Source organism: Balaenoptera ricei, chromosome 2 (genome assembly GCF_028023285.1).
Source record: "Balaenoptera ricei isolate mBalRic1 chromosome 2, mBalRic1.hap2, whole genome shotgun sequence".
In the NCBI taxonomy this organism is placed as follows: Eukaryota; Metazoa; Chordata; class Mammalia; order Artiodactyla; family Balaenopteridae; genus Balaenoptera; species Balaenoptera ricei.
Window position 1 is genome coordinate 54,841,387 of NC_082640.1, and position 12,413 is coordinate 54,853,799.

Sequence of the window (12,413 nt, forward strand, 5' to 3'; positions counted from 1 at the left end):
AACCAAGGCACTCCCCACTCATCTGTGCCCTGGCACCTGAGTAGGCTTACCTCACATGCTTTCTGGAAATGAGGATGCCCAAAAGGAACTCAGTTTTTGTTTCTTACAGGTGGTGGACAAAGGCTGACATCGCTTGCTCCATAGGCAGTGGACCAAACTCAGATCTTCCTTCCCATGGGGACTTTGGCTAGAGAGGAGCAGGACAGCTGTGTCAAATCCAAGTCCATACCGTTGGCATTAGGGGGTCATGCGTGTACACATACATGCATTGAATGATGCTATGAGACATACCAATAGATGTCTTGTACATCTAGGAACACTTCCATGAACACAAAGTGTGCCCAAATGTACTTGTATGCATTAAAATAAACACCTACCTGAAACGCATACCTAACACTCATCTACCTACCTATCTGCCTACTTACCTACCAACCCTCGTACCTACATTTCTAGCTCCCCACCTCTCTACCTCTTTGCCTTTCTCTCTCTGTCCCTCCATACATACATACAAACATAAAGGAACCAGTGGACAAGTGGATCTGTGTATGAATAGTTACATAACTAATGTGTCAGGGAAGGAAGAATTGATGAATCGCTAAAGACTCCTAGGTGAAGGCAGAGCATCGTTGGCTCTCCTCCCATCAGAAGGCCTGGGGCAAGGGCTTCTTGGCCAGTAAAACTCTATGGACGTGTCTTGCGGAATGGAGATGTTCCTCTGGACTCAATCCTGGTCTGTGCAATCATGGGGTGGTGGACACTGGGCTTGACCACTTGCCCACCAACACACAGAAAATGGGGCCAGGAAGTCCCAAGGAATGGATGCTGGAAGAATCAGATATCTGGAGATGGGCCCATGGGCTCAGCAGCAGTCCACCTGGCAAAGCCCTGCATGGGAACGTTCAAGCCAGGGACAAGAGCCATCGTCTGTTCGTTCAGCGTCCCTTCTTGTGGCCCACGGAAGGCCCCCAAACAACAGCAATGCACATACTCCCTCCTCAGCCCACGTCATGGGGCCACTCCTCTTCTTTGGTAAACAGGCCCTCACGATGGAGATGATATCAGGGCTTGGAGGGCTCTCAACAGCCTTACTAGGAATGCACACTCAGAAGGGGTTTCGCCTCTTGAGGATGCTCTCTTTGAAGGCAGTGGCTCCTGGGGAGGAAGAACTCCCCAAGAGACTCAATGGGCACTAGTGGGTGAAGCAAAATCCATCACAGGTCCCATCAGGAAGAACTCGTCTCACCGAGACCCCACCATACCTGAAAGTAACCTGGTCAACTCCCATTAAAGCTCAGGGGCCGCCCTTTAGCTTTCTCAATAGCCAGCAGCGTCTACCTACCAAGCCCCAGTGGACGGGTTCTTGCCTGCCTCTCAACTTCTCCTGTCCTGGGGCACGATTCTTCCCTACCGATGGTTCTTTGGAGACGGCAAAGCACACCACAAGTGACTGTTCCTTCAGTAAGTCAGCGTGCTCTGCCTTCTGGTGCTCACAGATCTGTGTGGATGTTCCCCAGGAGCCCAGGGAAAGAAACGTTGCCTCCGGGTGCAAACTGACTAGAACTCAAGTCTAATGAAAGCGTTTTCAGTGCCTGAGAAACTGGTCCTTATATGTGGTGCCACAGCAGAAATCCCCTCCTTTGCGAGGACTGAGGTTCCCGAAAGGATTCCCCCTTCTTGATGGCTTTGAGGTGGGCCTTCCCCATAGTCCGACTTCCAATGGGCCTCTGTCAAAAATCAAAGAGAGCCACTCACCTCGAATCATTCAGGCTGTAGTGAGACCCTTGCCAGAACGTCTGACTGAAAGACACAATTTGAAGAGGAAGAGCTAAGGAAAGGTCCTGCCTATGGCCTCCGGGCAGGCAGAGGAACCAGGGATCAGGAAAGAAAGCGAAAGACAGGATCACATCTTCACCATGTGGAAGCCCCTAGACAAGGTAGAGTCCCAAGGGATTTTCTCCAGGAATAGGGGGTCTCCAAACCCACACTCCAGGGCTCTGGAAGGGACAAGAGAATCTCCAACCTCCAGGCCCTGGCTGTCCTCAAGGGCATTCCTCGAGGGATAGGGGGCCTCCACACCCACACCCACACTCCTGGGCTCTGGAAGAGACAGGATATTCCCCAAACTCTGGCCCCTGGATGGCCACCTCCTTTGGGCATCAGCGTAATCCTACTGAGCATGATTTTTAGGTCATCATCTCTCTTCAGGACCATATGAGTTCTCATCATTGACCCAACTGAGGCACTCCTTATACATCCATTCCTTGGCACATGAGTAGGCTTACCTCAGATGCTCTCTGGAAATGTGGCTGCCCAAAGGACATGACTTTCTGTCTCTTCCAGGAGCTGGACCAAGGCTGACATCACTTGCCCCATAGGCACCAAGCCAAAGTCAGATCATCCTACCCCTGGGGACGTTGTCTGGCTAAAGAAGAGTAGGACAGCTGTGTCAACTCCTAGTCTATACCGTTAGGCATCAGGGAGTCATGCATTGACCCCTATATACATCAAATGATGCTACGAGACATACCAGCATATGTCTTGTACATCCAGAAACACTTCCACGAACACAAAATCTGACCAAATGTACCTGTACGCATTAACATAAACACCTACCTGAAACGCACAGCTAATACCTATCTACCTACCTACCTCCCGAACCAACTACCTACCTTTCTAGCTCCCTACCTCCCCATCTCATTACTTTTCTGTCTCCCTCCCTCCTCCCAGACTTACAAACATAAATGAACCATTGGCCAATGGATCTGTGCATGAATAGGTACAGAACTAATGTATCAGGGAAGGAAGAATTGATGAATTGCTAAAGACTCCCAGGTGAAGGCGGAACATCATTGGCTCTCCTCCCATCAGAAGGCCTGGGGCGAGGGCTTCTTGGCCAGCCAAGCTCTATGGACGTGTCTTGTGGAATGGAGATATTCCTCCGGGCTCGATCCTGGTCTGTGCAAGCACGGGGTGGCTGATGGCACATTGGGCTTTGCCACTTGCCCACCAACACTCAAAAACGAGGGCATGAGTCCCCAAAATTGGGTGATCAAGGGAGCAGATATATGGAGATGGGCAAATGGGCTCAGCACCAGTGAAACTGGCGAAGACCTGAATGGGAATGTTCAGGCCTGGAAAAGAGCTACTGTCTATTGGTGCAGCGTCTCCATCCATTGCATGCCCAAGGCCTACAAACAACAGCAGTGCAATTACTCCATCTTAAGCCCATATCATGGGGCCATGACTCTACTTCAGGGAAACAGGGGCTCACAATGGAGACGATACCAGGGCTCCTAAGGGCTCTCAACAGCTTTACTAGAAATGGAATGTCAGAAGGAGTTTCTACTCTGGAGGGTGCTCTCTTCGAAGGCAGTGGCCTCACAGAGGAAGAACTCCCCGGAGGATCACTGGATGAGAGTGGGAGGTAAAACCGATCAGAGGGCCCATCAAGACCAACTGGCCTCACTGAGACACCACCATCCCTAAAAGTGACCTGGCCAAGTCCCATTAAACCTCAGGGGCTGCCCTTCAGCTTCTCAATAGCAAACAGCATATACCTACCAAGACCCGGTGGACGGGTTCTTGAATGACTCTCACTATCTCCTGGCCTGGGTCATGATTCTTCCCTACCTATGGTTCTTTGGAGATGGCAAAGCACACATCACAAGTAACTGTGTCCTCAGTAGATCAGTGTGCTCTGCCTTGAGGTGTGCAGGGACCTGTGTGTATGTTCCCCAGGGGCCCAGGGAAGGAAACGTTGCCTCCAGGTGCAACCTGACTAGAACTCGGGTCTAACGAAAGGCTTTTCAGTGCCCGAGAAACTAGTCCTTTGATGTGGTGCCACAGCAGAAATCCCTCACTTTCCTAAGACTGAGGTTCCTGAAAAGACTCTCTCCCTTCACGGCTTTGAGGTGGGCCTCCCCCATAGTCCAACGTCCGTTGTGGACTCTGCCAAAAATCAAAGAGAGCCACTCACCTCGAATCATGCAGGCCGTGGGGAGACCCTTGCCAGATCATCTGAATGAAAGTCACAATTTGAAGGGAAAGAGCTAAGAAAAGGCCCCACCTATGGCCTCCAGGCGGGCATTGGAAACAGGGATTAAGAAAGCAAGGTGAAGACAGGACAACGTCTTTGCCACTTGGAAGCCCCTAGACACGATAGAGTCTCAAGGGCATTCCTCTAGGGATAGGGGGCCTCCACACCCACACCTCTGGGCTCTGGAAGAGATAGGATATTCCCCAAACTCTGGCCCCTGGAAGGCCACCTCCTTTGGGCCTCAGTGTAATCCTATTGAGCATGATTTTTGGTCCTCATCTCTCTTCATGACCATATGAGTTCTCGTCATTGACCCAGCTGAGGCACTCCCTATGCATCTGTGCCATGGCACCTGAGTAGGCTTACCTCAGATGCTCTCTGGAGATATGGATGCTGAAAAGGACGTGACTTTCTGTCTCTTCCAGGTGCTGGAACAAGTCTGACATCGCTTGCTCCATAGGCAGCAACTCAAACTCAGATTGTCCTTCCCCTGGGGATGTTATCTGGCTAGAGAGGAGTAGGACAGTTATGTCAACCCCTAGTCCATACCGTTAGGCATTGGGGGGTAATGCGTGTACCCCTATATGCATCGAATGATGCTATGAGACATACCAACACATGTCTTGTATATCCAGGAACACTTCCATGACCACAAAATGTGACCAAATATACCTGTACGCATTAACATAAACATCTACCTGACACGCATACATAACAATTATCAACCTACCTACCTCCTGACCCACCTACCTACCTTTCTAGCTCCCTACCTTCCTATCCTTACTTTTCTCTCTCCTTCCTTCCATCCAGACTTAGAAACATAAAGGAACCAGTGGACAGTTGGATCTGTGCATGAATAGGTACTAAACTAATGTGCCTGGTAAGGAAGAATCGATGAATCCCTGAAGACTCCCAGGTGAAGGCAGAGCATCTTTGGCTCTCCCATCAGAAGGCCTGGGTCGAGGGCTCCTTGGTCAGCTAAACTCTACAGACGTTTCTTGGCAAATGGACATCTTCTTCCAGGCTCAATCCTGGTCTGTTCAAGCATGGGATAGCCTATGGGAAATTGGGCTTGGCCACCTTCCTGCTAACACACAGAAAATGAGGCCATGAAGTCCAACAAAATGGACACTCAGAGAAGCAGATATCTCGAGACGGGCCCACGGGCTCAGCACCAGTAAACCTGGCAAAGCACTGCATTGGAACGTTAAGGACAGATACAAGGCCATCCTCTGTTGGTTTAGTGTCCCCTCTTGTGATCCACCGAAGGCACCCAAATAACAGCAATGCAACTACTCCCTCGTCGGCCCACATCATGGGTCCACCCCTCTACTTCGGGCGACAGGGCCTCATGATGTATATGATACCAGGGCTCGGAAGGGCTCTCAACACCTTACTAGGAAGGCACACTCAGAAGGGGTTTTTCCTCTTGAGGGTGCTTTCTTAGAAGGCAGTGGCTCCCACAGAGGGAGAACTCACCAGGAGAATCATTGGACCCGAATGGGTGAAGGAAAATCCATCAGAGGGCCTATCAGGAACAATTGACCACACCAAGAGACCATGGGCCCTGAAAGCGACCTGCCCAAGCTCCATTTAAGCTTAGGGGCCGTCCTCCAGCTCTCTCAATAGCCAGCAGCTACCTGGCTGGTTTGGCTACCTGCCACAACCTGGTTGATGGGTTCTTGTCTGCCTCTCAACTTCTCTCAACTTCTCCTGTCCTGGGGCATGAGTCTTCCCTACGGATGGTTCCTTGGAGACTGCAAAGCACTCACCACAAGTGACTGTCCCCTCAGTAGATCAGCGTGCTCTGCCTTCAGGTATGCACAGACCTGTGTGGATGTTCCCCAGGGGCTCAGGGAAGGAAACGTTGCCTCCATGTGCAACCTGACTAGAACTCAGTTCTAATGAAAGGCTTTTAAGTGGCTGAGAAGCTAGTCCTTAGATGTGGTGCCACAGCAGAAATCCTCCCTTTGCGAGGACTGAGGTTCCCAAAAGGATTTCCCCCCTCTTGACAGCTTTGAGATGGGCCTCCCCAACTGTCCGGGCCTCCCCAACTGTCCAACGTCCACTGGGGCCTGTGTCAAAAATCAAAGAGAGGCACTCTCCTCGAATCATTCAGGCCATGGTGAGACACTTGCCAGAACGTCTGACTGAAAGACATAATTTGAAGAGAAAGAGCTAAGGAAAGGCCCCACCTACGGCCTTTGGGTGGGCTGTGGAACCAGGCATCAGGAAATAAAGCCAAAGACAAGACCATGTCTTCGCCACATGGAAGCCCCTTGACGTGGTAGAGTCTCAAGGGCTTCCTCGAGGGATAGGGGCCTCCACAACCACACCTCAGGGCTCTGGAAAGGACAGGAGAATCCCTAAACTCTGGCCCCTGGATGGCCACCTCCACTGGGCCTCAGCATAATCCTATTGAGCATGATTGTTAGGTCATAATGTCTCTTCAGGACCATATGAGTTCTCATCATTGACTCGACCGAGGCAATCCCCACACCTCCGTGCCCTGGCACTTGAGTAGTCTTACCTCAGATGCTTTCTGGAAATGAGGATGCTCAAAAAGACGTGACTTTCTATCTCTTCCAGGTGTTGGACCAAGGCTGACATTGGTTTCACCATAGGCAGCAGTCCAAGCTCAGATCTTCCTTTCCCTGGGGACGTTGTCTGCCTAGAGAGGAGTAGGACATTTGTGTCAACTCCTAGTCCATAGCGTTAGGCATTGGGTGTAGTTGCATGTACATCTTCATGCATCAGATGATACTACAAGACATACAAACAGGGATACATGCATAAACACAAAGAGTGACCAAATGTACCTATATGCATTGACATAAATACCTATCTGAAATGCATACCTAACACCTACCTACCTACCTATCTACCAACCTACTTACCAACCCATCTACCTACCTTCCTAGGTCCCTACCTCCCTAGCTCCTTATTTTTCTCCCTCCCTTCCTCTATATATACTAACAAACATAAATGAACCAGTGGACGTGTGGATCTGTGTATGAATGCATACATAAATAATGTGTCAAGGAATGAAGAAATGACGAATATCTAAAGGACTGCTGAGAGAAGGCAGAGCATCAGTTGCTCACCTCCCGTCAGAAGGCCTGTTGTCGTGGCTTTTTGGCCACCAAAACTCTCTGGACATGTGCTGGGGAGCAGAGACGTTCCTTTGGGCTCGATTCTGGTCCATGCAAGCATGGGGCGGTCAATGGGACATTCGGCTTGGCCACTTGCCTGCCAAAACACAGAAAATGAGGCCATGAATTCCCATGGAATGGATGCTTGAAGAAGCAGTTATCTGGAGATGGGCCCATGGGCTGAGCACCAGTCAACCTGGCAAAGCCCTGCATGGGAACGTTCAGGCCGGGAATAAGAGCCATCATCTTTTGGTGCAGCAGCCTGTTTTATGGACCACTGAAGGCCCCCAAAGAACAGCAGTGCAAGTACTCCCTCCGTGGCCCACATCATTGGGTCCCCCTCAACTTTGGGCAACAGGGCCTCACAATGGAGATGATACCAGGGCTCAGAAGGGCTCTCAACAATCTTACTAGGTAGGCACACTCAAAAGGGGTTTCTCCTCTTGAGGGTGCTCTCCTTGAAGGCAGTGTCTCCCCTAGTGGAAGAACTCCACAGGAGATGCAATGGCTGCTAGTTGTTGAAGCAAAATCCACCAGAGGGAGTATCAGGAACAATGAACCTCACCAAGACCCCACCATCCCTGAAAGTTACCTGGCCAAGTCCCATTAACTCAGGGGCCGCCCTTCGGCTCTCTCAATAGCCAGCAGCGTCTACATGCCAAGACCTGGTGGATGGGTTCTTGCCTGCCTCTCACCATCTCCTGTCCTGGGGCATGATTCTTCCCTACCGATGGTTCTTTGGAGACTGCAAAATACACACCACAAATGACTGTCCCCTCAGTTAATCAGAGTACTCTGCTTTGAGGTGTGCTCCTCAGGGTCCCAGGGAAGGAAATATTGCTTCCATGTGCAATCTGATTAGAATTCAGGTCTAATGAAAGGCTTTTCATTTCCTAAGATCCTAGCCCTTAGTTGTGGTGCTACAGCAGAAATCCCCCTTTTGGACAATTGAGGTTCCTGAAAGGACTCCTCTCTCTTGACTGCTTTTAGTTGGGCATCCCACATAATCCAATGTCCTTTGGGGCCTGTGTCAAGGACCAAAGAGAGCCACTCACCTCGAGTCATTCAGGCCGTGATGAGACCCTTGCCAGAACGTCTGACTGAAAGACACAATTTGAAGAGAAAGGGCTAAGAAGGCCCTGCCTATGGCCTCCGGTCAGGTTGTGGAACTAGGGATCAGGAAAGAAAGCCAAAGACAGGACCATGCCTTGTCCACGTGGAAGCCCCTAGACAAGGTAGAGTCTCACATGCTTTCCTAGAAGGATAGGGTGCCTCCACACCCACATCCGAGGGCTCTGGAAGGGACAGGAAGATTCCATCCTCCTGCCCCTGGATGGCCAATTCCCTTGTGCTTCAGCACAATCCTGTTGAGCATGATGTTTTTTTCTCTTGACGATAATATAATTTTTATTTTCTAATCTTTTCTGCTATTTTCATGTATCATTTTCCTCTTTCTTCAATATGCTTACCACAAAATATTTTACAATTAATACATTATGCTGAATATTATTTCCATAATATTTTTTGACATTTAGCAGAAATCTTTTTAGTGTTATTTTTTATTATATACAATATTTTTTGTTCTTTCCTTTTTTACTTTCTCAATTTTAGGATTGATGTAATTGTATATGTTCATTTAAACATCCTAAATATTTCTGTATTTTAATTATCATTATATATTTTTTGAATGTTATTATAGTTTTGTTTACCTTTTTTTTTTCCTGTAGAATTAGAATGTTTGTGAATTAGTTTTCCTTTTTTCCACCTTTAGTGTTTAGGAAACATGAGGTCATTTCACTGATCAATTTTATTTTATTAAACACTGATCTATATTGTTATCTCTGTATTTTTCTCTTTGCATAAGAACTTCCTCAAGTTCTATTTTTGAAGCCACATGAGTCTTTGGATTACAAATAAAATAACAGTACAGTTGTCATTTTGATTTTTTAGTGATGCTTGAAAATGAATTTTAGCCTTTTTGAACATGGTTAATAAGCCATTGTTATATTGTGTGTTTTCTTCAATATCTTACCCACTTTACACGTACAGAAGAAATGAATTTCATAATCAATGTAAATATGCCTTCTTATACATATAGTTAAAAAAAATCACACCATCACCTGGCAACCACAGCTCAGTAAATATCTCATCAAAAATACTGGATTTGCCCTTGATAATTCTTTAAAGTTAGTTGGTCACTCATTGAGAAAAAAATACTTCTCATTCAGTGACACTAGCATAGTCAATTGTAAATGAGAATCTTCTGGCATCATTTATAGCAGGGGTCCCCAACCCCCAGGCCACAGGCTGGTACCGGTCCTTGGCCTGTTAGGAACCGGGCCACACAGCAGGAGGTGAGTGGCGGGTGAGCGAGCTAAGCTTCATCTCTATTTACAGACACTCCCCATTGCTCACATTACCACTTGAGCTCCTCCTCCTTTCAGATCAGTGGCAGCATTAGATTCTCATAGGCGTGCGAGCCCTACTGTGAACTGCACATGCCATGGATCTAGGTTGTGTTCTCTTTATGAGAATCTGATGCCTGATGATCTGAGGTGGAGCTGAGGTGGTGATGCTAGCACTGGGGAGCGGCTGCAAATACAGATTATCATTAGCAGAGAGGTTTGATTACACAGAGACCATAATAAATCAATTGCTTGCAGACTCATATCAAAACCCTATCTGTGAGTGGCAAGTGACAATTAAGCTTCATCTGGTGGCAGATTTATAGTGGCAAGTGAGTTGATGTACTTCAATTGTACAGCTGCATCTAGTGGCAGGCTTTAAGTCAGAATCCAACAATCATTTTAGTCTGCGTGTGGCCTGCCCATTATTTTATTTACTACTTCCATCCACAACTCTTTCCCACACTGCACACTTTTCTCAGTCACAGTTATGGTAAGCCCACAAGCTAACCCTAGCCAAAATGAATAAAAAACAAACTTTGCTGGAGAGCTTCTTTGAAAATCGGGAAAGACCCAATGATGAGACAGCAGAAGACTCCAAGACTGCCAAATAAAAAAAGCTGCATTTAAAAGAAAATACCAAGAGTCCTACTTAAATTATGGGTTCATTGCAACAGGTGATTCACATTTTCCAAGCCTGCTTTGTATTATATGTGGCAACTGACTATCCAACAAAGCCTTGAAACCTTCAAAACTGCTTCACCACATGGAGACTAATCACCCTACATTAAAAGACAAGCCTTTGGAGTTTTTCAAAAGAAAAAAACATGGACACGAAGAACAGAAGCAATTATTGAAGGCCAGAACTTCATCAAATGTGTCTGCACTGAGAGCATCATTCTTAGTGGCTAATGGCATTGCTAAAGCTAAGAAGCCCTTTACTATTGGTGAAGAGTTGATCTTGCCTGCTGCTAAGGACATTTGTTGTGAACTTTTAGGAGAGGTTGCAGTTCAAAAGGTGGCACATGTTCCTTTTTCAGCTAGCATCATAAATAGATAAATTGATGAAATAGCAAAGGATATTGAGGCACAATTGTTAGAGAGGATTAATGAGCCGCTGTGGTACACAATCCAGGTTGAGGAGTCTACCAATGTTGACAACAAGGCAACAATGCTTGTTTTTGTGCAATATATTTTCCAGGAGGATGTGCATGAGGATATGTTATGTGCATTTTTGTTGCCAACCAGCACCACAGCTGCAGAACTATTCAAGTCTTTGAATGATTACTTATCAGGAAAACGGAATTGGTCATTTTGTGTCAGTATATGCATGGGCAGAGCGGCTGCCATGACCAGACAGCTTTCTGGTTTCACTACTCTGGTCAAAGATGTCACTTCTGAATGTGAGTCTACACACTGTGTCATCCATAGAGAAATGCTGGATAGCTGAAAAATGTCACCCGAACTTATTAGCGTTTTGCAGGATGTGATTACAATTATCAATCGTATTAAAGTACATGCCCTTAACTCACATCTGTTCACGCAGCTCTGTGAGGAGATGGATGCAGAGCACATATGTCTTCTCCTATACACAGAAGTGACATGGCTTTCTAAAGGTAGATAATTGGTCAGGGTTTTTGAGCTATAAGAACCGGTCCAGGGATTTCTTTTAGAAAAACAGTCACCACTGGCAGCACACTTCAGTGACACAGAATGGGTCACAAAACTTGCTTACATGTGTGACATATTTAACCTGCTCAATGAACTCAATCTGTCACTTCAGGGGAGAATGACAACTGTGTTCAAGTCAGCAGATAAAGTGGCTGCATTCAAAGCCAAACTGGAGTTATGGGGGCGACACCTGAACATGGCTTTTTGACATGTTTCAAACATTAGCAGAGATTTTGAAAGAGACTGAGCCAGGGCCTTCTTCCTCCCAGCTGGTGCATGATCACCTATCTCAGCTTTCAAAAGAGTTTGAGCATTACTTCCCAACCACAAAAGACCCCTGAACTGGGAAGGAATGGATCCGTGACTCATTTGTGAATAAACCAGGTGAATTGACTTTGTCCGTGCTAGAAGAGGATCAACTGCTTGAGATCGCAAATTACGGTGGCCTTAAAAGTATGTTTGAGACAACTTCAAATCTCCATATGTTCTGGATTAAAGTCAAGACGTAATATCCTGACATTGCCACAAAAGCACTGAAAAGCCTGCTTCCATTTCCAACATCCTGTCTTTGTGAAGCAGGGTTTTCTGCAGTGACAGCAACCAAAACGAGATTATGGAGTAGACTGGACATAAACAACACACTTCGGGTGTCACTGTCTCCCATCACCCACAGCTGGGACCATCTAGTTGCGGGAAAACAAGCTCAGGGCTCCCACTGATTCTGCTTTATGGTGAGTTGTATAACTATTTCATTATATATTACAATGTAATAATAATAGAAATAAAGTGCACAATAAATGTAATGAGCTTGAATCATCCCCAAACCATCCCACCCCTCCCCCACAGTCTGTGGAAAAATTGTCTTCCACGAAACTGGTCCCTAGTGTCAAGAAGTTTGGGGACTGCTGATTTATAGCAAATTGTTTATTATATTATATACAGTCGGTCCATATTAAGATCTGTAATTTTGTGTGTTTCTTAGTGTATGTATTACATTTTAAGCTTAAAATTTTAGTTCTTTAACAGTCCAACTACTGTATCTCAGATCTCTTTAATGGCATTTTCCTTCAGCTATGGGAGATCCTTTAATACTTCAAAGTAGCGCAAAGCTACTTTTAGAATCCTGTAAAATTATAAAAATATTGTTCT

The 12,413-nt window shown here is 46.7% G+C and overlaps 3 non-coding genes across 3 annotated transcripts; all 3 read right to left on the minus strand.

Moving 5' to 3' along the window:
* Positions 1-2,151: 2,151 nt before the first annotated feature.
* LOC132361487 (small nucleolar RNA SNORD115) lies at positions 2,152-2,232 on the minus strand. The gene has a single exon (XR_009501773.1). It is a non-coding gene; the product is annotated as a small nucleolar RNA SNORD115 (small nucleolar RNA).
* A 2,040-nt stretch (positions 2,233-4,272) lies between these two features.
* LOC132361488 (small nucleolar RNA SNORD115) lies at positions 4,273-4,352 on the minus strand. Its single transcript, XR_009501774.1, has one exon. It is a non-coding gene; the product is annotated as a small nucleolar RNA SNORD115 (small nucleolar RNA).
* Positions 4,353-6,435: 2,083 nt separating this feature from the next.
* Positions 6,436-6,516, minus strand: LOC132361490 (small nucleolar RNA SNORD115). The gene has a single exon (XR_009501776.1). It is a non-coding gene; the product is annotated as a small nucleolar RNA SNORD115 (small nucleolar RNA).
* Positions 6,517-12,413: the final 5,897 nt, after the last annotated feature.